Source organism: Silene latifolia, chromosome 4 (genome assembly GCF_048544455.1).
Source record: "Silene latifolia isolate original U9 population chromosome 4, ASM4854445v1, whole genome shotgun sequence".
NCBI classification, from domain to species: Eukaryota; Viridiplantae; Streptophyta; class Magnoliopsida; order Caryophyllales; family Caryophyllaceae; genus Silene; species Silene latifolia.
This window is the reverse complement of record NC_133529.1, coordinates 90,398,754-90,423,560: the sequence shown is the minus strand read 5'-3', so window position 1 is coordinate 90,423,560 and position 24,807 is coordinate 90,398,754.

The following is a 24,807-nucleotide window of genomic DNA, read 5'->3' as shown; positions in this document are numbered from 1 at the left end:
TTGAGAATGATTTAAGACTTTTGGAGTATTATAATACATCTTGAATATCCGGATTTGTGAAGATAAATCCACATGATATTAGAGTCAGTAAGAAGTCTTATGTTGATAAGATTCATGACTAGTTCAAATAAATTGAACATATTTGATTGATTTCACTTGCTTCCACTGCCAAATCAATTAAAAGGAAATGATGTATAACACTTCATATGCTTTGAGTATGATGAATTGTTTTCAAAATCGAATTTAAGTAATCTTTACCAAGTGAGCTATAAAGATTACCCTTAAGTGCTTGCGAAAGCATTGAGGAAGTAAAGCAAAGTGTTTATGATGCAATATTGTGTAAGGGTGTTACACAAGTGACAATTGACAATTGAGATTGCGCATGGTTTCCGACAAAAACCATAATCAAAACACATTAAGATGGTTAAGATACCATTGTGGCAATGTTTATTAAGAAGTAGATTTTCTAGAATCGTTCTAGGCAATAAAGAACAATGAGAGATATTTATAACGGAAATTGAGTACACTTGCGATCATGAGATGTGCAAGAAGGATGAGTCCCGCACACTGTGAAAACAGTGGGAGCTATTCTTAGACTTGAGGGCCTATGTCTTGATTGGATCTCGACACGTACTCGAAAAGTTTTGTAATGCAAATGTATACATTACAAAGGAAAACGAATATGTAGTGAGGTTGAGTAAGGTACAAGAAATTGATAAAACCTACTAACCAAAGCCTTCTCAAAGGCTAAACATGATGAGTCATGTCATTTCAATTGAATTGAAATGAACAACTACGTACAAGATCAAATTAGATTATAGAACATGAAATAGTAATCGGGCATTGACTATTCATGTGTGATAATCGCATTTGTCGTTCGAGTTTTACTTTAAAACTCTTTTATTATACTTTGTTATATCCAAACGGGTTGTAGAGACAATTGAACCCCGTTAAAGTGAACACGGATTAACATAGTATTTGCCCATAGTCACTTGCATGAGGTGACGTCTCGAAGTGACTAGAGTGTGAGGCGATTGATGGCAAGTTCAAGTGCCATAGAGTCATGTGAGATGACTAGTCGATCACATAGGCAGACTGTTAGGAACATTTTGTCGGGCCTTATGACCGCTTATAGAGTTCTGGCAATTTATATAGCCTGGTCGTGGCGAGAGCTACTATAGTATTCTAATGAGTCGATTCTTTTGACTAAAGACTATTCACCTAAGATGGCACGATTTCAGATTAACTTTGATTTGTGTTACTACGACCTTCGTAAATGGGGTCAAATGGGCATATTTTGGGTTATGATGGCTGTGGCTAGTCGAAGGGAATGAGTGCGATAGGAATTGTCCATCCCCTTGTCGGGTTAAAACAATATCTCAGGGCCACTCGAGGAGTAATGAACTGGAAATGCGTGGCCACGCTCGGAAGGTATCCAGAGTGGATAAATCCGGTCAATCAGTTATTCTCCAGATCGAGGAAACCACTCTCGATATGATCACTTGCAAGTACGACCTGAAAGACACCTTGCATTGAGTGGGAGATAGTAATAGGACAAGAGAATTGGTGACGCACACTTGTCGAGGACAAGTGGGAGATTGTTGGGAAATGTGTCCTCAACAATAGTGCGATCACATGATTTAAATATCATTATTAAAATCTCATTTTAAGAATACATGTGGGATGTAATATTTTACTATCAACTGGTCAACATATATCGGTAATGATTGGTGACTAGAGTTTGACATTATTGTCGTGCGACGGTGGTGATCTATTGATCCCCTTAGGTCATACCTATAGGGAAATACTCTTAATTGATTATTTAATTAATCGTATACCGATATGAGTTAATTAAATTGCTTAAAATTGACGGATGATTTTGTGAGTATAATTTACGTATCTTATTGTAAATGTGATTAAATAAGACACGGTCTAAGTAATCGAATTATTTTATTACTTGGATGAAATTATTGTTTACAGAAACAATTGAATCGGAATGAATAAATTATTATAAATACATAATGTTGTAGTTTATAATTTGGAAACATTTTTGGTACAAGTAATTACGAATTACTAGTCGATTTTGTAAATGACATATTTTATGAGTATGTTGATTTTTAATATGTTAAAAATACATTACAAATTCACATGTCAAGTAACATATCACATATGTCACAATTGACAAATGACAAAATAAAATGGACCTTCCATTTTATCTTGTATGTACCGAAAATTAGAAGGAGTGTGTGTGGAATAATTATGTTGATTATTTTAATAAGAGAAAACATAATTATTAAAGTCTAATTAGTAGCCTTGCACACCTACCTTTTAGAGAAGAGCAAAAATGAAATGCATTGGGCATTCTACCCAATGCATTTTTCTAAACCACTCCACAAGAAAAGAGAAGTGAGATTTTCTCTTTGATCATTCATTTTCATTCTTCCCATCCAATTTTCTAGTGTGAGAAAATTAATCAAAAACCCTCTACATATTGTGAAATCTAGAGAAATAAAACTCACAAATATTACCACCTCTTGACCGAAATTTCAAGAGTAAAAATACAATTTATATTGTATCAATTTTATTGTAAAACCATTATTATTACTAGATCTAAATAATATTGGTTATTAAGAGATTCCTTGGGTATATGCTTTTGGGAGGGATTCTATACTTGAATCCTTGTTCTTCCATTTGGAGAGCTCAAGAACAAGAGAGAAAGGTGATCTCTCTTGTGCCCATAAGAACCGAAATTACAATGTAAGGGTGATTTCTTCTCTATTTTATTATATTGTTTGCATGCATAAAATCCACATTTAATTTTATGACAAATTAATTTCGACATATATGAGTATGTTAGTATGTATATGAATCTACATTTCCATCAGAAAGAGCAGAAGTTATTCAAGGATCGTCTAGTTTGAACACCCTTCTTAATATTCCCTAGAATATTGTCCATGGGGTGTGAGCTCTTGTATTTCCACTTTGTTGAAGTACTTGGTTCTTCATCGTTATTTGCGCTTGTCCCAACTTCATTTGGATCGGAATTGGAGGAAGTTCCCCCTGAATCCAATCCGGGTGTTGTATTAGAGCCGTTTATAACTTCGGACTCTACACCTTGATTTGGATCCAATGTTATAGTAACATCATTTATAACATTAGTTTGGGAGTCATCATTTTGAGTCAATGTTATAGTATCATCAACTATAACTTTGGTTTTCTCATTTTTATCTTTTGAAGAACGATCAAGTTCATCACTTGTTCCCTCAATTTCATTGTCCTCCAATTCCAGTTCCGGGGGGTCGTCTCTTGAAAGACGGAAGTCAGGTTCATCCAAGTCTTCTTCCTCATCTTGTAAAGGCTTATCAAACACGTTATCTTCATCAAAAATAACGTGTACACTTTCTTCAATGCAAAGAGTTCTCTTATTGAAGACTTTGTACGCCTTGCTATGATCTGAATATCCTATGAAAATCGCCTCATCACTCCTAGGGTCGAATTTACTTAACCGGTTTTTACCGTTATTATGAACAAAACATTTACTCCCAAAGCAGCGAAGATGGGAGATATTAGGTTTTCGACCTCTAAGGAGTTCGTAGGGGGTTTTCTTAAGAATAGGTCGAATCATAGCACGATTATGGATGTAGCAAGAAGTACTAATGGCTTCAGCCCAAAAGTTACGAGGTAAACCACTACACAAGAGCATTGTACGTGCCATATCTTCCAAAGTTCTATTCATACGTTCAACGACACCGTTTTGTTGAGGAGTTCTTGGTGCAGAGAAGTTATGCCCCACACCATTAACTATACAATATTCTATGAAAGCTAGGTTATCAAACTCGGTGCCATGATCCGTACGAATAGATACAAGATTAGTCTTATATTTGTTTTGAACACGTTTCATAAGACAATCAAATTCATCAAACGTTTCGTCTTTTGAATGAAGAAAGATAGGCCATACATACCTTGAGTAATCGTCTACAAGAACGAAGACGTACCTTGATCCTCCTCTACTCCTTACCTTCATGGGTCCACATAAATCCATGTGTACTAATTCCAAGGCTTGATTTGTGCTTACTACTCTTGTAGGTTTGAATGATGATCTTACTTGTTTGCACCTGGCACACGTATCACACATCTTTTCTTGGTCGAACTTGATTTTAGGTAACCCTTCAACCAAGTCCCAATTCTTGAGTTTGTTCAAGGTTAGTGAGCTAATGTGACCAAACCGCTTATGCCATAAACAGGGATCATCGAGTGTAACTTTCATACATGAAAAAGAGTTAGTAGGCACAACATTTAAATCTACCATATATACGTTCCTTTTCCTGTGGCCTTCAAGAATAACATTGCTAGTTCCTTCAATTATAATGCGACAACTATCAGTATGGAAGACAACTTTGTTACCTTTGTCGCATAGTTGTGATATGCTAAGCAAATTATGCTTTAGACCATCCACAAGATAGACATCGCTGATCGCGTGAGACTTAGAAATTCCGATTTTGCCAACGCCGATTACTTTTCCCTTTTTGTTGTCCCCGAACGTCACTTTTCCTCCGTTGAAGGGCTTGAGTGAAAGAAATAGATTCTTATCTCCAGTCATGTGTCTTGAACACCCACTATCAAGATAGCATTGATTGTTTTCTTTCACTACTTCCTACAGAAGGGATTAGATACAGTTTTTAGGTACCCAAGCTAAGTTGGGTCCCTTATGATTAGTTACTCTATATACCAAATCCTTTCGAACCCAAACTTGTCTAATGACTGTTTTTCTAACTCTTGGGTTATTTTGCTTGGGAGGAGTTCTAGGTTTAGGGTTTTCTTTCGGTCTGGGAATTTCTCTGGGTCTACCTTGACTGTTTCCCTTGTGAACAGGTTTACTAGGTTTAGGTTGACAAGGGTTTTGTGAAGTGCTAGGTTTCTTGGTGTAGTCGAAGGCCATGTCATAGAACCAACGAAACTTATTGTTCCTTTCCTCGTTAGGTTCATTTATGAGGGTTTCAACATTCTCGTCAACTGTGTCAATAATTTTAGCATGGTTGGCATTTTTTCGTATATCATGAGCCTTTTTGTCACAGTTGATTTGGATGTGACCCGTATGACCACAGTAAGTGCAAATCAGATATTCAGGAAGATCAGCATACTTCCTTTTTCTAAAGTCAAAATCCGAAGGTGTTGATTTGCATTTAGAGTGATCTCTACGGCTGTAGCACTCATGTCCTAACCCCATCTTCATATTATTGTCAGATTGTTCGGTTAGGAAGTTTAGGACTTTTGTGCTACCTTCCCACTTATCATGGACCTTTCTAGCATGTAGAAGTAGGTATTTTAGGGTTTTAATTTCCTCTTGACATTTCATGTGATCTATATCATTGTCTTTCTTAAAGTTATCACGAAAGTCTAGGAATCGTTTGTTAAGAAGGAATACAACATCGGAATGTTGTTTCTTAACATTGATCATGTCTGTCTTAGATTCCTTTAATTGCTTTGAAAGGGAATCTATCTCTTTCTTTTGGTCTAAGATCACTGCTTCATCAGATGTGACCTTAGTTTCCAAAAGTTCTTTGGCTTTTCTAAGTTCTAAAGTTATAGCTTCATTAGCTGTAACTATGGCTTGAAGGTGCTTGATGTTAAGCTTTAGGTCTGAAGTTATAGCTTCATTAGCTATAACTTTGGACTCTAATTCCTTCTTTTCAGCCATAGTAGAATCTAACGTTGTTGCTTTCTCAGCTATAACCTTAGATTTTAACTTCTTAGCTTTGGCCTTCAGAGTATGATTCTCTTCTGCAATTTCGAGAATCTGTTCCTTTAGATCTTTTAGCTCCAAGTCCTGTTCGTGACACTTATCGAGATATTGTTCAAAGAATTCAATTAAAGCACTTTTAGATAATTTCTTAACGCGTTTTTTAAGCTCAAGATAACTTACCTCTTCATCGTCATCTTCATCTGATTCTCCAAGAAAGCAATAATTTGAGTGTGAGTTTGTGCTTCCATCGTCGCTGTCGGAGATTAGATCAAGACTAACGCTGCTGAGACAAAGGTTTGCTACTTCGTCGTCTTCAGATTCCTCGTCATCTTCTGAGTCAAGGTCTCCCCAACACGAAGCCATCATAACCTGTTTGAATTCTCTTTTTGTCTTCTCACGTTTTGTCTTGTCCTTGATCTTCTCCCATGTTGGACAATCCTTGATCATGTGACCAGATTATCCACACTTCAAGCAACCTCTGTTTGCGAAAGATGACTTTGATTGAGTAACCTTTTTGTTGGATGACTTGTTGTTGTTGTAGGATGATTTTGTTTGTTTGTTTCGAAATATCTTATTTTTGAAACGGCGTGCAAACAAAACAGTTTCATCCTCTAGTTCAGAGTCAACTTCTTTGCTCTTTAAGGCCATACTCTTATTACGGTTTGGTTCATCGTCATCTTTGTTAAGAGTAAATTCATGGGCCATAAGAGCACCGATGAGTTCTTGATAGGATAGGTTTTCAAGATCTCGTGATTCCTCCATTGCAGTGACTTTAGCATGGCACTTCTTAGTCAGGCTCCTAAGAACCTTTCTAGCAATGTCCTCAGTACTTAATTTCCTACCTAGGTTTTTCAGTTCGTTTATGTTGCTTGAAAACCTTGCGGACATACTATCTAAGGACTCATTAGGCTCCATAATTAATGAATAGCTCATATTTTTGCATAAGCAAATCTATTCGGTGCTTCCTAACAATGGAAGTACCTTCATAATCTAGTTTATGCCCATCCCATATCTCCTTGGCCGTAGAACACGAAGAAAATCGATCAAACTCTGTAGAAGTCATTCCGTTTTGCAGGAGACTTATTGCTTTGGAGTTCTTTTCGGCCTTCTTGTAGTCGGCCTTGACATAGTCCTCTTCTTTCTTTTCATAGGTAGTGCCTTCCTCGGATGCTACAAAGATTTTGTGCGGTCCGTTTTGGATAATCCTCCAGCACTCCTAATCGTGACCTTTCACATAGCGAGTCATCCTGTTTTTCCACAATCCATAATTCTTCCCATCAAAGACGGGACACTTGAGATATTTAGAATCCATTTATCACGTGATAGACAGCGGAATATAAAACGATAGGATAAATAAAAACAAGATAGATCAGCCTCTTTGCGGTTAGGCAATCAAGAGCATGAGGCTTTGATACCAATTGAAGAGTCTATCGATCCGAAATACTCAAAGGGGGGGGGGGGGGGTGAATTGAGGATTTAAAACTTTTGAAAGGTTTTTCGATTGTATGAATGTAATTGATTATTTAAAGTTTATTGATTAAACTTTAACTAATCAACTAATGAACGTAAAACAAAATTAACAAGCGAACGAAAGAGAGGAGACACACGGTTTTTGAAGTGGTTCAGTTTCACAAGTCGAAACCTACGTCCACTATTCTCGATTAATAAATTTAGTACCTTTCTACGGATTACAAATTTACTAACCCAACTCGTACAACTAACTCTAGTGTGAATCGAATGAGTACCGTTAAATACTCGAGTGACTAACTTACGCTAATAAGAAAGCACTAATGATTCTTGCAAAGGTTCACGTTAATGAACAAGTAAGAAATCAAATAAGCACTATTATCTTATAACGATAACTTAACAAATGAATATACGAGTTTAAAACACACGACCTTTTAAAAATAACAAAACGGTTTTCTGCTTTGAAACACATGATTTTGCTTTGTAAAAATAGGATCAATTTTTATGCTTAAGGTCTCTATTTTAAATGTTGCAAAGAGCAAAGTATTTATAGGAAGGAAAGAGCAAGGCAATTCGGTTTTTAGAAACCCTAATGGCCAAATAATATGAGATATGTTAACAAATCATATCTTCTATTATTTCTTTCCTAAAAGCCTAAAAGATAATAAAGAATATTCCAAAAGATAGAATATAATTTATTCAATTATTATCTTTACTATAAATTCTAAGATATGATAAGATTTTCTACAACAAGAATATCTTTTATCATAAACAAATATATTAAGTAAGATATATAAGATATGTAGATATAGAATCTTTACCAAACATATCTTAGTCTACACGAGATGTCACGGCTCATATGCCTCGTGACTCGTGCAAACCCTAGCTCAATATATGGGTTAGAATTTAGGTTTTAAGAGAGGCTTTGTTGAAACCCTAATTAGTAGCATGGTCCAACTCATAAGTTGACCCAAAACGACTACTAGTAAACGTTCAACAAAGAACCGAACTCCGCACTAAACCGGACTTTATCAAGTAAATACTTTTATCAAAACATTTAAAGATAAACTTTAAAAAATTTTAAAAACAATTTTAAAACATTATATGTCGTGTATAGTAAACTCAGCATCTCAATGTTATAGTAAGAGAGCTATAACATTAAGCTCTTTTAAAAATAATTATCGCACTCGTATTATCACATAAAATAGGAATACATCCTATGTCAACACCATAATCATGTAATTGTTGCTTAAGCCATAATAATTGAGTACATACCAGTCAGCGATATATTCGGCTTCAGGAGTTGAGAGGGAAACCGAATTTTGCTTCTTTGAACCCCACGTAATGATGCACGGTCCAACGAATGTGGCAACACCTGACGTGCTTTTTATGTCAAGAGAACATCCGGCGTAGTCGGCATCAGAATAACCAACTAGGTCAAAATTACACTCCATTGGATACCATAGATATAGCTTGGCCGTTCCAATTAAATATCGTAAAATTCGTTTTAGGGCTGTCATATGCGATTCTTTGGGAGATGATTGATAACTCGCACAAACGCATACGCTAAACATAATATCGGGTCTACTTGAAGTCAAATATAATAATGACCCAATCATCCCATGGTAAGTTGTTTCATCAACCGGTTTACCGTCTTCACCTAATGTCAATTTCTTATCTGCAACCATCGGTGTAGGCATAGCATGAGAATTTTCCATTCCAAACTTGCGAATCAATTCCTTGATATATTTTTGTTGATGGATTTTAATGCCTTCATCAGTTTGTTGTATTTGCAGACCTAGGAAGAATTTCAATTCTCCCATCATACTCATCTCGAACTCGGAAGTCATCAACTCAGAGAAATACTTGCATAAGCTTCGGTTGGTCGATCCAAAGATAATGTCATCGACTTAGATTTGAACAACCAAAAGATCAGAACCCTCAGATTTTAGAAATAGGGTTTTATTAACAGATCCTCTACTGAATCCACTGTCAAGTAGAAACTTGGATAATCTGTCATACCATGCCCTTGGTGTTTGCTTCAATCCATATAGAGCTTTGTCTAACTTGAAGACGTGATCTTCAAATTTGCTATTCTTAAATCCGGGGGGTTGTTCTACGAAGACTTCTTTCCTGTAGATACCCATTTAGAAATGCTGTCTTGACTTCCATCTGGAAGAGCTTCATTCCTTTATGTGCTGCGAATGCTATCAGAAGTCTAATTGCTTCAAGACGAGCAACATGTGCGAAAGTCTCATCATAATAAATCCTTTCTTGTTGATTATAACCTTGGACCACCAATCTTGCTTTGTTTCTGATAATGACTCTGGCATCATCTACTTTGTTCCTAAAGACCCACCTTGTTCCAATGACAGATCGATCCTTTGGTCTAGGAACTAAGTGCCAAACCTTGTTTCGTTCGAACTGTTGTAGCTCTTCTTGCATGGCTATAATCCAATCTGATTCTGCAAGAGCTTCATTGATATTCGTTGGTTCGATCATGGATAGGAAAGAGTAGAAAGAGCAGAAGTTATTCAAGGATCGTCTTGTTTGAACACCCTTCTTAATATTCCCAAGAATATTGTCCATGGGGTGTGAGCTCTTGTATTTCCACTTGGTTGAAGTGCTTGGTTCTTCATCGTTATTTGAGCTTGACCCAACTTCATTTGGCTCGGAATTGGAGGAGGTTCCCCCTGAATCCAATCCAGGAGTTGTATTGGAGCCGTTTATAACTTCGGACTCTACACCTTGATTTGGATTCAATGTTATAGTAACATCACCTATAACATTAGTTTGGGAGTCCTTATTTTGAGTCAATGTTATAGTATCATCAACTATAACTTTAGTTTTCTCCTTTTTATCTTTTAAGGAGTGATCAAGTTCATCACTTGTTCCTTTTATCTCATTGTCCTCCAATTCCATTTCCGGGGGATCGTCTCTAGAAAGACGAAAGTCGGGTTCATCCAAGTCTTCTTCCTCATCCTGTAAGGGCTTATCAAACACGTTATCTTCATCAAAAATAACGTGGATACTTTGTTAAATATAGAGAGTTCTCTTATTGAAGACTTTGTAAGCCTTGCAATGATCTGAGTATCCTATGAAAATCGCTTCATCACTTCTAGGGTCGAAGTTACTTAACCGGTTTTTACTGTTGTTGTGAACAAAACATTTATTCCCAAAGCAACGAAGATGAGAGATATTAGGTTTTCGACCTCTAAGGAGTTCGTAGGGGGTTTTCTTAAGAATAGGTCTAATCATAGCACGATTATGGATATAGCAAGAAGTACTAATGGCTTCAGCCCAAAAGTTACTAGGTAGACCACTACACAAGAGCATTGTACGCGCCATATCTTCCAAAGTTCTATTCATACGTTCAACGACACCGTTCTGTTGAGGAGTTCTTAGTGTAGAGAAATTATGTCCTACACCATTAACTCTACAATATTCTATAAAAGTTTGATTATCAAACTCGGTGCCATGATCCGTACGAATAGATACAAGATTAGTCTTATATTTGTTTTGAACACGTTTCATAAGACAATCAAATTCATCAAAGGTTTCATCTTTTTAATGAAGGAAGATAGGCCATACATACCTCGAGTAATCGTCTACAAGAACAAAGACGTACCTGGATCCTCCTCTACTCCTTACCTTCATAGGCCCACATAAATCCATGTGTACTAATTCCAAGGCTTGATTTGTGCTTAATACTCTTCTAGGTTTGAACGATGATCTTACTTGTTTGCACCTAGCACAGGTGTCACACATCTTTTCTTGGTCGAATTTGATCTAAGGTAACCCTTCAACCAAGTCCCACTTCTAGAGTTTGTTCAAGGTTAGTGAGCTAATGTGACCAAACCGTTTATGCCATAAACAAGGATCATCAAGTGTAACTTTCATGCATGAAAAAGAGTTAGTAGGCACAACATTTAAATCTACCATATATACATTCCTTTTCATGTGGCCTTCAAGAATAACATTGCTAGTTCCTTCAATTATAATGCGACAACTATCAGTATGGAAAACAACTTTGTTACCTTTGTCGCATAGTTAAGATATGCTAAGCAAGTTATGCTTTAGACCATCCACTTGATAGACATCACTGATTGCGTGTGACTTAGAAATTCTAATTTTGCCAACGCCGATCACTTTTCCCTTTTTGTTGTCCCCAAACGTCATCTTTCCTCCGTTGAAGGGCTTGAGTGAAAGAAACAGATTCTTATCTCCGGTCATCTGTCTTGAACATCCACTATCAAGATACCATTGATTGTTTTCTTTCACTACTTCCTCTTCATCGTCAGATTCTCCGAGAAAGCAATAGTTTGAGTGAGAGTTGGTGCTTTCATCGTCGCTATCGGAGATTAGGTCAAGACTGACGCTGCTAAGACAAAGGTTGGCTACTTTGTCATCTTCAGATCCCTCATCATCTTCTGAGTCAAGGTCTCTCCAGCACGAAGCCATCATAACTTGTTTGAACTCTCTCTTTTTCTTCTCGCGTTTTGCCTTATCCTTAATCTTCTCCCATGATGGACAATCCTTGATCATGTGATTGGATACTCCACACTTGAAGCAACCTCTGTTTGCGTAAGATGACTTTGATTCTGTAACTTTCTTGTTGGACGACTTGTTGTTGTTGTTGTAAGATGATTTTGTTTGTTTGTTTCGAAAAATTCTATTTTTGAAACGGCGTGAAAACAAGACAGTTTCATCTCCTATGTCGGAGTCGACATCCTCACTTTTTAAGGCCATACTCTTATTTCTGCTAGGTTCAGCGTCATCTTTGTTAAGAGTAATTTCATGGGCCATGAGAGCACCAATGAGTTCTTGGTAGGATAGGTTTTCAAGATCTCGTGATTCCTCCATTGTTGTGACTTTGGCACGCCACTTTTTAGTCAAGCTCCTAAGAACCTTCCTTGCAATGTCCTCAGTACTGAACTTCCTACCTAGGTTTTTCAGTTCCTTTATAATGCTTGAAAACCTTGCGGACATACTATCCAACGACTCATTAGGCTCCATTATGAACAGCTCATATTTCTGCATTAGCAAATCTATACGGTGCTTCCTAACAATGGAAGTACCTTCATATGCTAGTTCAAGCCCATCCCATATCTCCTTGGCCGTTGAACACGAAGAAAACTGATCAAACTGTCCAGAAGTCATGCCGTTTTGCAATAAACTTATTGCTTTAGAGTTCTTTTTGGCTTTCTTGTAGTCGGCCTCGACATAGTCGTCTTCCTTCTACTCATAGGTAGTGCCTTCTTTGGATGCGACTAGAATTTTGTACTGTCCGTTTTGGATAATCCTCCAGCACTCCCAATCATGACCTTTCACATAGAGAGTCATCATGTTTTTCGATAACCCGTAATTCTTCGCATCAAAGACGGGACACTTGAGGTATTTGGAATCCATTTATCACGTGATAGGCAGCGGAATAAAAAACGATAAGATAAATAAGAACAAGATAGATCAGCCTCTTTGCGGTTAGGCAATCAAGAGCATGAGGCTGTGATACCAATTGAAGAGTCTATCGATCCCAAATACTCAAGAGAGGGAGGGGGGGGTGAATTGAGAATTTAAAACTTTCGAAAGCTTTTTCGATTGTATGAATATAGTTGATTATTTAAAGTTTATTGATTAAACTTTAACTAATCAACTAATGAATAAGTAAAACAAAGTAAACAAACGAATGAAAGAGAGGAGACACACGATTTTTGAAGTGGTTCAGTTTCACAAGTCGAAACCTACGTCCACTATTCTCGATTAATAAATTTAGTACCTTTCTACGAATTATAAATTTACTAACCCAACTCGTACAACTAACTATAGCTGTAACTCAATGAGTACCGTTAAATACTCGAGTGACTAACTTATGCTAATAAAAAAGCATTAATGATTCTGGCAAAGGTTCACGTTAATGAACAATTAAGAAATCTATTGAGCACTATTATCTTATAACGATAACTTAACAAATGAATATACGAGTTTAAAGTTCACGACCCTTTTGAAAATAGCAAATCGGTTTTCTGCTTGAAATACACGGTTTTGCTCTTTTAAAAATAAAATCAATTTTGTGCTTAAGGTGTCTAGTTTAAATGTTGCAAAAGCAAAGTATTTATAGGAATGAAAAGGCAAGGCACACTCGGTTTCGTGAAACCCTAATGGCCGAAATAGGAGATATGTAAACAAATCATATCTTCTATATTTCTTTCCTTCAAGCCTAAAAGATAATAAAGAATATTCCAAAAGATAGAATACAATTTATTCAATTATTATCTTTTCCATAAATTCTAAGATATGATAAGATTTCTTATAACAAGAATATCTTTTACCATAAATAACCATATCAAGTAAGATATAAAAGATATGTAAAGATATTCCTTACAGAATAAAATCTCTACAAAATATACCTTACGTCACACGAGATGTCATGGCTCATATGCCTCGTGACTCGTGCAAATCCTAGCTTAATATTTGGGTTAGAATTTAGGTTTTAGGAGTAGCTATATTAAAACCCTAATTATTAGCATGGTCCAACTCATAAGTTGACCCAAAACGACTAATAACCAACGTTTAACATAAAACCGAACTCCGCACTAAACCGGGCTTTATTAAACAAATACTCTTACTAAAACATTGAAAATAAACTTTAAACAATTTTCAAAAACAATTTGAAACAATATATGTCGTGTATAATAAACTCAGCATTTCAATGTTATAGTAGGAGAGCTATAACATTGAGCTCTTTTACTAATAATGTTATAGCTGCAAAGCTATAACTTTACTAATATAAGAAATTCATTCTTAGTTACCATTATTAGACAATCACCTATACTATTCTAATCTTCATAGGAGATCTTAGAGTATAGGCTACTTCATCATCCAAGCTTGATTAATTCTTTAGACTGTCTTTGTCTTTATATAATACTTGAATGAATCTTCAGATAATTTGATCTTCAATTGAGACTTGATCACTATATACTTCCATCACAATTCTCTTTATTGCTTGCAATAAATAAGTCTAATCTAAAAGACTTAAACAAACGATTACGCGCAACGAGTATATAAATTATAAAGCACCTTGACATCATCAAAACATAAACATATATACTATATGGTTCAACACTCATCACTTTTACTTTTGGGGTGGAATATACCACACACCGAGCACCTCTTGAGCCGATACTCACAAAGGCCAAGCTACCTTCTACCCACTGAGATCTATGATCACCCACCACCGAGAGAAGAAGTACACCAACAACCTCCTCAAATGCCTGAATGGGGCGATGCACCACACTAACAACCATCTTATGTGCCCATTCCACCCTACCCCACAACACACATGGCTTTTGCCCCCCAAGATTTGGAAGCCCCATCCATGGGTGAATTGATGACACTCATGCAACGTGTCGAACTTGGGGTGCACGATGGACGGGTTGAGAACTACTTGGCTCAATACCCCTCCTACTACAACATGGCTCAACAAGGGTACGTCAATCCTAGAGGCCCTCTTCCATCTTGGGCTCAACCACATCTCTTGTTCCCTAATTATGACAACCAAGGAGGGGAATTTGGCGCCAAAGGTGGGGGATACCAAGGAGGAGGTTACGGCGACCAAGGAGGGCATGGTGGGTATAGAGGACCCAATGATGATGATGATGAAGGATACAATGGCTATTGACACTTGGCCATGCCACCTCCTTTGTATGATACATCTTCTTTCCCTATCTCTTATGTATAGTTGCATTGCATTTTAGATTAGCTTGCATTGTAATATATTTCACATGATTCATGTAGTTAATTGCATATAGACATGAGTTCATGCATAGTCACTAATGACCAAACCTATTCCTTTCTACACTAGAAATAATGCTTAAATCGGTCAGGGGAGGTTTGATCATAGGTGACCATAGCTTACTAGAAAACATGCATCATTTAGTGTAGTTTAGATTGCATTTATTTGTTATATATGTCATATAGAATTGCAATTAGTTAGAGCATGCATGCATTCATATCATATCATTGCATTTGTACTTCATTTACATAAATTCAAAAATCCAAAAAAACATGTATTTCCTTTTTATTTCTACTCATACATGTACATTGAGGACAATGTCCAAAATAAAATGGGGGATGGGAATTTATAATTTACAATACATAAAAATTTGAAAAATTTCGAAAAAACTCAAAAATATGTTCTTAAATTTCATAAAAACAAAATCCATAAAAATTTAAAAATTTCAAAAAACCAAAAACATGTTCTTTAATTTAGTAGTGTAGAATTGTATATACTTGTGTTTTTCTTCTCTTCTCACATAGATACGACACTATATTTGAGGCATTAGCAAGGGAATGTGAAGACCGCTTGGTATGATCCCTCTAATCGATATTTCCCTTCCATTTCTTTTCATTACTCATATGAGGAGGATGGGCTTACATGTCAAGGAGGATGTGGTGTATTTTGTTGTTGCGGTTTGTGTACCTATGTGTTGTTAGGAGTTGCATCTAGATTATATGGCATTTTAGTTGATAGAAGCATGCATTAGAGTTGTATATATGTTAGTTGCATCATGGCATGTAGTTTGCATGATAGAAATTTTTGTAAAAATGCCTATTTGGGAAGCTTGACAAGTGTATACAAGGCCCCTGTAGATAATTTTTCTCCTTGAGACTTTGTTTACTAGAATACTCTCAAGACACCCTAGTATGTGTCATACTAGTATTCTTTGACCCATGGACTAAGGCCTAGTAAAGAGTGCCTTGTGGTGTGATAACTCCTTGGCTACCGTTTATTCCAAGGTGACCCTTGATGCCATGTAACCGTCCTTGCACTTATATCATCATTTTGTCAACAAAAAGGGAATGAGCACAAAAATATCAAATTAAGTTCAAGTTATCAATGTCAAAAGTTTACAATTTGCATCAATGAAATGAGGAGAAAAAATAGACTCCTATGCTTTAATAGAAGTACCCTTGCTACAAATGGGGTTACTTTGAAAAATGTTTAAAAATGCAAAATTGAAATTACCAAGTATCAAAATGCCAAACATAAAAAATGGCATGAAATGTTCTTAATCGTCAAATGCTACAAAAATGGGGGGGGGGGAATAATCCCAAAAGCAAACAACTATCATGAAACTCATACACTTTGAATCCCTTTTATCCATTGATGATCCTATCTTTGTTGCATGGTGGAGAGGGGACGACCCTTCTTCTTGTCTAGGCAAAAGGGGGAGTTCCGCGATCCTACAGTGTTTCTAACACCATAGGGACTTGGCTCTTGACAAAAGCATTTAGCGATTGTGGACAAAGGTAACCTAGTTTAACACAACTTGGAGGTGACTTGTTTGTATCCTCTCGGACATATTAACTAGGAGAACTAATATCTATGATGGAGTGTGTACCCTTAAATTGCTTCCCTTGTAGAAGATTCCCGCCACTTAGATGAGGAAAGTTGCTATTCTTTTGTAGATGCATCCTTTACTTGTTTTTGTGTGCTTAATGTTTGGATGCATCGCCATTTGTTCATGCCCCACCTTGCCTTGCAAGAAGGCATCTTACCTCATAAGTGTCTTGTTGTGAGTTGAAGGGCGGAGTGAGACCCACTAATTATTTCACATCGGTTATATTATTATTAGACAGTTTAAATAAAGGTCTAGTTTTAGTCACCTCTTTACTTGGGACGAGCAAAGGTTCGGTTTGGGGATATTTGACGTGACTCCTATTTACGCACATTTAGTCCCCTAACTAGCCTAATTCCTATGCTTTTTAGTACATTTTAGGGTCGTTTCTTGTCTTTAGCTTCCTTTTATGCATATTATATGAGGTTTGGTGTCCTTTGTAGGAGAAGAGCACTAACTTGGCTAGACGGAGTGAAGCGGAGCTAAATTGATAGCATACAACGACCAAGCATCGAAGAGGAGACAAACACTAAAGGCCTAAGTCAATAAAACAAGGAAATGGGCAATGACAAAGGACCCCCACGGCTCCTCAATGATCCCCACGGATCACGAGGCAGCCAAGTAAGAAGAAGAAGAAGAAGAAGAAGAAAAGCCCTTGAGGACGGGTGATGTGAGTCATAATTACGCACATTTAGTCCCCTAATTAAGACTCATTTTGCATACTAATATAGCATTTCATAGCTATTTTATTCGTCATTTACTTCCTATTTGCTTTCCTATTGCATTTTATATGTCTTGTAGGAAAGAAGATAATGAGGCGGAATTCCCGTCTCTCGTGCATATTCGGAGGCTTGTTGATGATCTTAGATGGACTAGTATGAAGCGGAGGCAAGAATGATGACCAAGGATGTAGGAATAAAGAGTATATAGAAGGATCATAGGCCTAAATGTGAACCCCCGCAACAACAGTAAGAGAAATACAATAATAAAATACGGAATTTTAGGAAATTTTTGTAACTTTTAAAGTTTGAAGCTCGGGTTCATTGAAATCTAAAACATATATAAAGAATGCGGAAATAAGTTAAGTTTATACAAATGTGATAGTCAAAGGTGAGGGAAAATATATCCCTCGAATGACAAAATGATAAATGGAGAGTCTAAGCAATCCTAATAAACCAACTACTAGTCCAAGGTTTAGTTCTCGCTAGCCCACACGTCTTCCACACGTAAGCATCTTCACAACCTATCATTCATGTAAACATGAACGCCACAGTCAGTGGGGAATAACTCAAGGTTCTCCCAGCCACAAAATGTCGAAACACAGATAAACAGGAACATATTAGAACATCATAAATATAACTATCTGATGCAAGCACTGAGACATGAGACTAACATTCAAAACATGCGTAGTCAATCATAGATAAGGCATATGATACATACATATGAGACAATCCAACGAAAACGTCATAAATGATAATATAACTATAAACACGATAGAATATCATATGTCACGGATAAACAAGATTTAACGTCATCATACATGTGAATGGAAACCTTAACCATGAACTTTGAAAGCCAAATAACATACAATACACGAAATAGGACTACTAACATCACACATAAAGCAAAGCATCCAGCTCAGAGGCTACCTTTAAAGCATGTCCGAGACACAAATCCTTAAGTACCTTGGCTCAGCGATTACCTTTAAAACATGTCCAAGGCACGACCTCTAAAGTATCTGGCTCAGCGGTTACCTTTAATACATGTCCAAATACTATAAACAAGTGCCCGACTCAGAGGTTACCTTTAAAACATGTCTGAGGCACAACATATAAAGTATCTGGCTCAGCGGTTACCTTTAAAACATGTCCAAATACTACAAACAAGTGCCCGAATCAGAGGTTACCTTTAAAACATGTCCGAGGCACAACATATAAAGTATCTGGCTCAGCGGTTACCTTTAAAACATGTCCAAATACTACAAACAAGTGCCGGACTCAGAGGTTACCTTTAAAACATGTCCGAGGCACAACATATAAAGTATCTGGGACGGGATTACTAATCTCACATTCATACTTATGGCTTGCATCTCACCATAAGTACGGATGGGAACATCAATCCCGACGATCATACCGCAACTAGAGGGCTTATAGCTCACCTCTAGTATCTGATAGGACCAAGAGTCTCACAACCGAATAATATAAGACATTATATAGAATACGACCCCTCACAAGTAACTAATTATAACAAATATTTCATACATGTATTATATTAATAAATATTCCACTTCATAATTTAACATGCCGGTTAAATAAAATATAACAAACGATAATAAATAATTTACGTTATGTGAAATACGAGTTAAAAATGTAACCAACCATCAATGGGTCATTCCTAAATATTCAGCATGACAATGGTTGGCCCAACAACATGAATCATACAATTCTAACAAATAAAACACAACAAGTCCAACTAGTAAAACATGACAAGTCTAGCTAATTAAACAAAACGAACCCAACTAATTAATACAATATAAGTCACCAAAAAGGAAGAAAGAAAATAAGTGGATAAACAAACACCATCTCAAAGAATTGGCCCAACAACACAAGGGGTATAGGGAACCCAACAAATCAAACCAAATGAGCCCAACATTTAGGACCAAAAGAGCCCAACAATTAGGACCATAAGAGCCCAACAAATAAAACCGATTGAATCCAACAATTAAGGCCTAATATGTAAAAGAACGATATTTACGAGTCACATTATATAAAACACGAGACGGAAATTAATAATTTAAAAACAACCACATTTGATTCCAAACATGTTACCAAGCACGACTCAAGGAACTATTTAGCAGCCACATACACGACTCCGCAACCAAATATACAGGACCTCAAACTCGTGACTAGCTAGTCCACGGCCATGCCACTGCCAGGCCACGGCAGGCCACTGCCAGGCTACTGTCAAGCCAACAGACTCGCCCCAAAATCAAGCTCTGAGTAGCCCCGACACAGCCCTGAAGTGCATGCAAACACCGCCCCAAAACAGTCCAATCCCCTGCTCAAATCCCATACCAAAATAGGACCATTTACGAGCACAAGTAGTAAAACGGAGGGTAAAAACAGGGGTGAGCAGCCAGCAATACACGATTTCAGACGAAATACAAAAGACGAAATCGAGACTGAAGGAGTACGATTTTAGCAGGAATAAACACCAACAAATTCCTGCCCTAAACAAGCTCAGAAAAACCAGCAACACATATGTACAACTCACTCAGCAAGAAAGAAGCACCTTCCATTTTGTTTTTAGATTTACAACCGGTATAGCAAGAAAGACGAGCCGTGGGACACAATACCATGTAAGTTAACCACAAGTGCTATAAGAATCGATTCCAAACACGAGGAAACATATAAAGGCTTAAACTTTACGATAAACAAAGTATAAAAGGCGAGTTTCCCGGCATTTTGTCGAGTAACCTATCACCGTTACCTTAAACGCTCCTTATTCTTCGAATAAACGGTCCCCAAAGCTTGAGTCTTTCACCGGGTCTTCGAAACCTTCATCAAGGATCAAGGAAACGAAAGGATTGAGGCAAAAACCCAAACTTTTATAAGACGGCGAAAAACGAAAGCATCACAAAAACGAGACTTTATTACCTTGAAAGAAGGAGGAAGGAAAGAGGAAGAAAAAGGTACAAAAATTAAGAGGAATGGTGAAGAAATGGAGCCGGGATCTGCATTACAAGGTCACGAAAATGGCGTTATAAGAGCTCTGTTTGAAAATTTTGGTTTGTTGCTGTTGCAGGTGTTTTGTTGTTGTCAGGAAATGCGAAAAAGGAAGGGAAGTCTGGGGGGGGGGGGGGGAACGGGGGGTTGGGATTGGTCAACAACAACCTACTATAATTGATTATATTAGTTGGGTGATGAATTTGGGCACTGAGTTGTCGACACGGGATAAGGAGAGAATAGATTAGTCTCACATGTGGAAATATGATGGTCTTTCGCTAGACGGAATTACGTCTTAAACCTACTATAATTTAAGACGGAACTTTATTATTATTAATACTATTATTATTATTGTCACTATTATTACTATCCGACTAAAATACGTATTTTTATATAAAATAAGCTTTTATATATTACTTTTATAAAATCATGTTTAAAATTAAATTAATTAAATTAAATAATATAAAAATATAAAATAAAGTAATTAAACGGTTAAATAAATTTTAAATGTCAAAATGAGAAATTCGCGGGTCTTACAATCACCCCACCTTTTAAAAAGTTTCGTCCTCGAAACTTGAAAATAGAAATGAAAGGTTATAAAAATAAAGCCAGGCTTTTTGAAATTGGTAACTAAAATATTAAAAGGTTACTTATTGTAAAAATTAAAAGTTCCTTCAAAATTTTCAAGTAAAATTTTCCTAGAGTACCAGATCCTCGTCAAAGGGACGTAGGTGTCCTCGTTGCGCATTCAAGAACATAACATTCCAAATCAAAGATAAGGTCAAATACCAAATTATTTGCAGAAATAAAAAATCAAATAACTTCCAAAACATATTTATGGAGAGTTTTCAAAAGTATAAGTCTCCTTCATGGAACGAAATTGCTCTTGTCGTGCACACAAGAGCGCTAACTTTCCAAGTCAAAGACAAGTTTAAAACAAAATCATTCGCTGACAAGCGTAGAACAAGTTATTAAACGTCTCTAATAACGAGTTCTAACATCCTATAAACGTTAAAAACAAATGAAAATGGTAATCCACTCAAATTTTCTTCTGCAAAAGCCAAAATAGAAATAAAAGATTCATTGTTAAACGGAGTCAAATTCTTGAAAATATAACATTAAACTTTGACAAAGAACCATAAATAAATCAAGGTTAGTTAGAAATTGAGCAAAATTAAAAGTAACTCGGGTTTAGCAGTTAAAAATCAATAAAAAGAAGTTATACTCAAAGAAAAAAAGAGACTTAAATCAAATTTTTATTTTTCAAATCTTTACAAATAGGTAAAGTTTTGTGAAAGTAATGTAAATTTTTAACAACGAACCAAAAATAGTAGTTTGAAAAGTTTAGAAATTGTACAAAATGAATAGTAACTTAGACATTACGTTTACAAAGCACGCTAAGAGAATTTAAACTTAACCAACAAAAGAGTTGTGATGAACTTCCTAGGGGTAAGAGTCGAAGTAAGGTCAACAAAGATGTCAAAGATAGAATTTTTCATAAGCCTCTAGACTAGAATTCAAGAGGGAAAGCACAACCAAAAGAATAGGAGATGCACAAACGACAAAGCTTATGGTCTAGGAAAAGGGATAGGTACAAAGGTGAGTCGAGAGGAAAAAATTTACAACAAGGATTCCAAGGGTAAGACGGAATGAATGATACAAGAAGAACTCCGAAGGTAAAACAAAAAGGAGTTTAGAAGAAGGATGAGTATCATGGGATAAAAGAAAGACAAGGTTGATCAAGGATAGAAATCACACCCGTAACGGCGTCGGGAGGAACGGCGGCTCCGACTTGATTCTCGACATGAATGGCTCTTCTTGGCTTAGCTTCCGGAGCACGAGGAGGAGGAGAAGTCTTCTTCTCGGGGTAATCCTTGATGAAATGACCGGGCTTCTTGCAATGGTAACACTTCAAGGGCATATCAAAGCATCCAATCCCGGGGTGATAAGCTTACCTACACTTGAAGCACTTGTTGGTCTTCTTGTGAGGCTCATATACCTATTATTAGACTTCTCTAATGGTTAACTAATTAACATCTTAATATGTGTTCTAAGGATCTAGTGCATGCATAACTAAATAAGAGAAAAATAAGAAAATAATGTTCCTTACATTGTTAAATGGTTCGAAATGGGCACAAGTAAGGTCTCCTACCTTCACTTGTTCTTGAGCTAAATGTCAATGGAAGATCCTCCAACCTTGGTCTCAAATGTAGAAACCCTCCTCAAGAGATGCACCTAAGATTAGCCCTTATCACTACTAAATAATGTTTGCTAGATATTTATTTAGTAGTCTACCTTAAAAATGACTACTAATACTCATATATTACATTAATAATATTAGTTGTATTTTTGAACAATTTAGATAAAACTTCTCAAGTTTTAGAGAAAGAGAAATGAGTATGAGAGAGGGATTTTTGCATGTGTAATATTTTAAGAAATGGTAGAGAAAAATGAGAAGAACAAATTGTTCTCATCCTTTGTGTATGTTCCGTCCAAATGCTCTATTATAGAGCATTTTGGTCTTCTCCAAATATCACATGCGATAATAATTTATATGTAGGTAGTAGGCTAGCTTATAAAGTGTGTCATAAGATGTTGGAGCATCTTTCCAACAACAAAATGACAAAACTAAAAAAATCAAGCATGCTCATCCTCTGGACGGTGCACTTGAGTGCATATGGGTCTATTTTTATCTTATAATATTTGTCCCACAAATGCTTATGAGTCTTATGTTTAATTATCTTACATAATTAAATATTAATTTGATCAGACAACAATTATGTAACAAATTAATAAACATATATTCACTCAACTTATTGAGTAATATTTTACCATTATATCAACATATAATGGGTCCCATAATAGCTAGTTAGTTAAAGTTACAACCTCTTGTAAATGTAAATAACTAATTACCTCTACCTAGAAATATTTATTAAAACCTCAACATAATTTAATGAATTAATATATTAATCCACTAAATCGAATCTTATTTAATCGAATTACAATAAGATACATATTTCCTCTCATAAATATAAATTGTTCTTATTTAAGGAATTAATTAACTTGTATCAATATACAACTAATTAACTTTACTGATTAGGGCATCATCCTATAGGTGTGACCTTAAGGGATCAACTGACCACCACAGTCCTACGACAGTAACGTCAAACTCTAGCAAGGCAATCATTACCGATTAATGTTGATCAGTTGACTATATAATGAATCATCCCTTACGTATTCTTATTACGAGATTTAATTTGATTTTAAATCATGTGATCGCACTATTGTTGAGGACACATACTCCAACAATATCCCACTTGTCCGAGACAAGTGTACGTCACCAATTCTCTTGTCCTATTACATCATCTCCCACTCAATGCAAGGTGTCTTGCAGGTCGTACTTGTATTTGATCATATCTTGAGTGGTTTCCTCGATCTGGAGAGTAACTATTTGACCGAAATTATCTACCGTAGATACCTTCCAAGCGTGGCCACGCATTTCTAGTTCACTACTCCTCGAGTGGCCCTGAGATTTTAGATAACCCTGACAAGGGGGTGGACAATTCCTATCGCACTATTCCCTTCGTATAGCCACAGTTCATCATGACCCAAAAGATAACCATTTGACTTCAGTTACGACAGTCGTAGAGCATAAATTAAAGCCGATCAGAAACTATGCCAACTTGGGCGAACAGTCTTTAGTCAAAGAATCGACTCAAAAGAATACTATAGCAGCTCTTGCCACGACCAGGCTTTATAAAAATTACCAGAACTCTATAAGCGGTCACTGCCCGACATAGTGTCCCATACAGTCTGCCTATGTGATCGACTAGTCATCCCTTATGACCCTATGGCACTTGAACTTCCCATCAATCGCATCACACTCTAGTTACTTCGAGACGTCACCTCATATAAGCAACTAGGGGCCAATACTATGTTAATCTAGTTCACTTATCATGCTTAGCCTATGAGAAAGCCTTGGTTAGCAAGGTTTAGCAACACTGTAATACCCCATATAGTCGAATTTGATATTCTTATATTTTTATATATATCATATTATGAAAAAGAAACAAATTTATTTTTAAGAAAGTATTTTATTGTTATAAATTCTTCATATTATATTCTAAGACTTCCAATTTCTAGTCAATTCTTATTTTATATTAAGACGACTTCTACACAAACAAAACCCTATTTTTTTCACTTGTCAACTTGCAATTGCTAATTCACAAGGGAGCCGCCTAACCCAGTCTTGCTTTTCAATATCTCCCTGTGTCTTTCTTAATTACCAATAAAAACTACTTTCATCAATTCACCAAACAGCCTTATCTTAATTTGCGTTAGTTTATTCTGCATCATCATCGACTTGAACTCATCATTGAAAGCCATCTTCCATAATTTTCTCAATTTATTTTGGGTTCTCGTTCTAAAGCGCCTCTGCGCATGAATCGAGTTTGTTTTCACTATATTTAAGGTA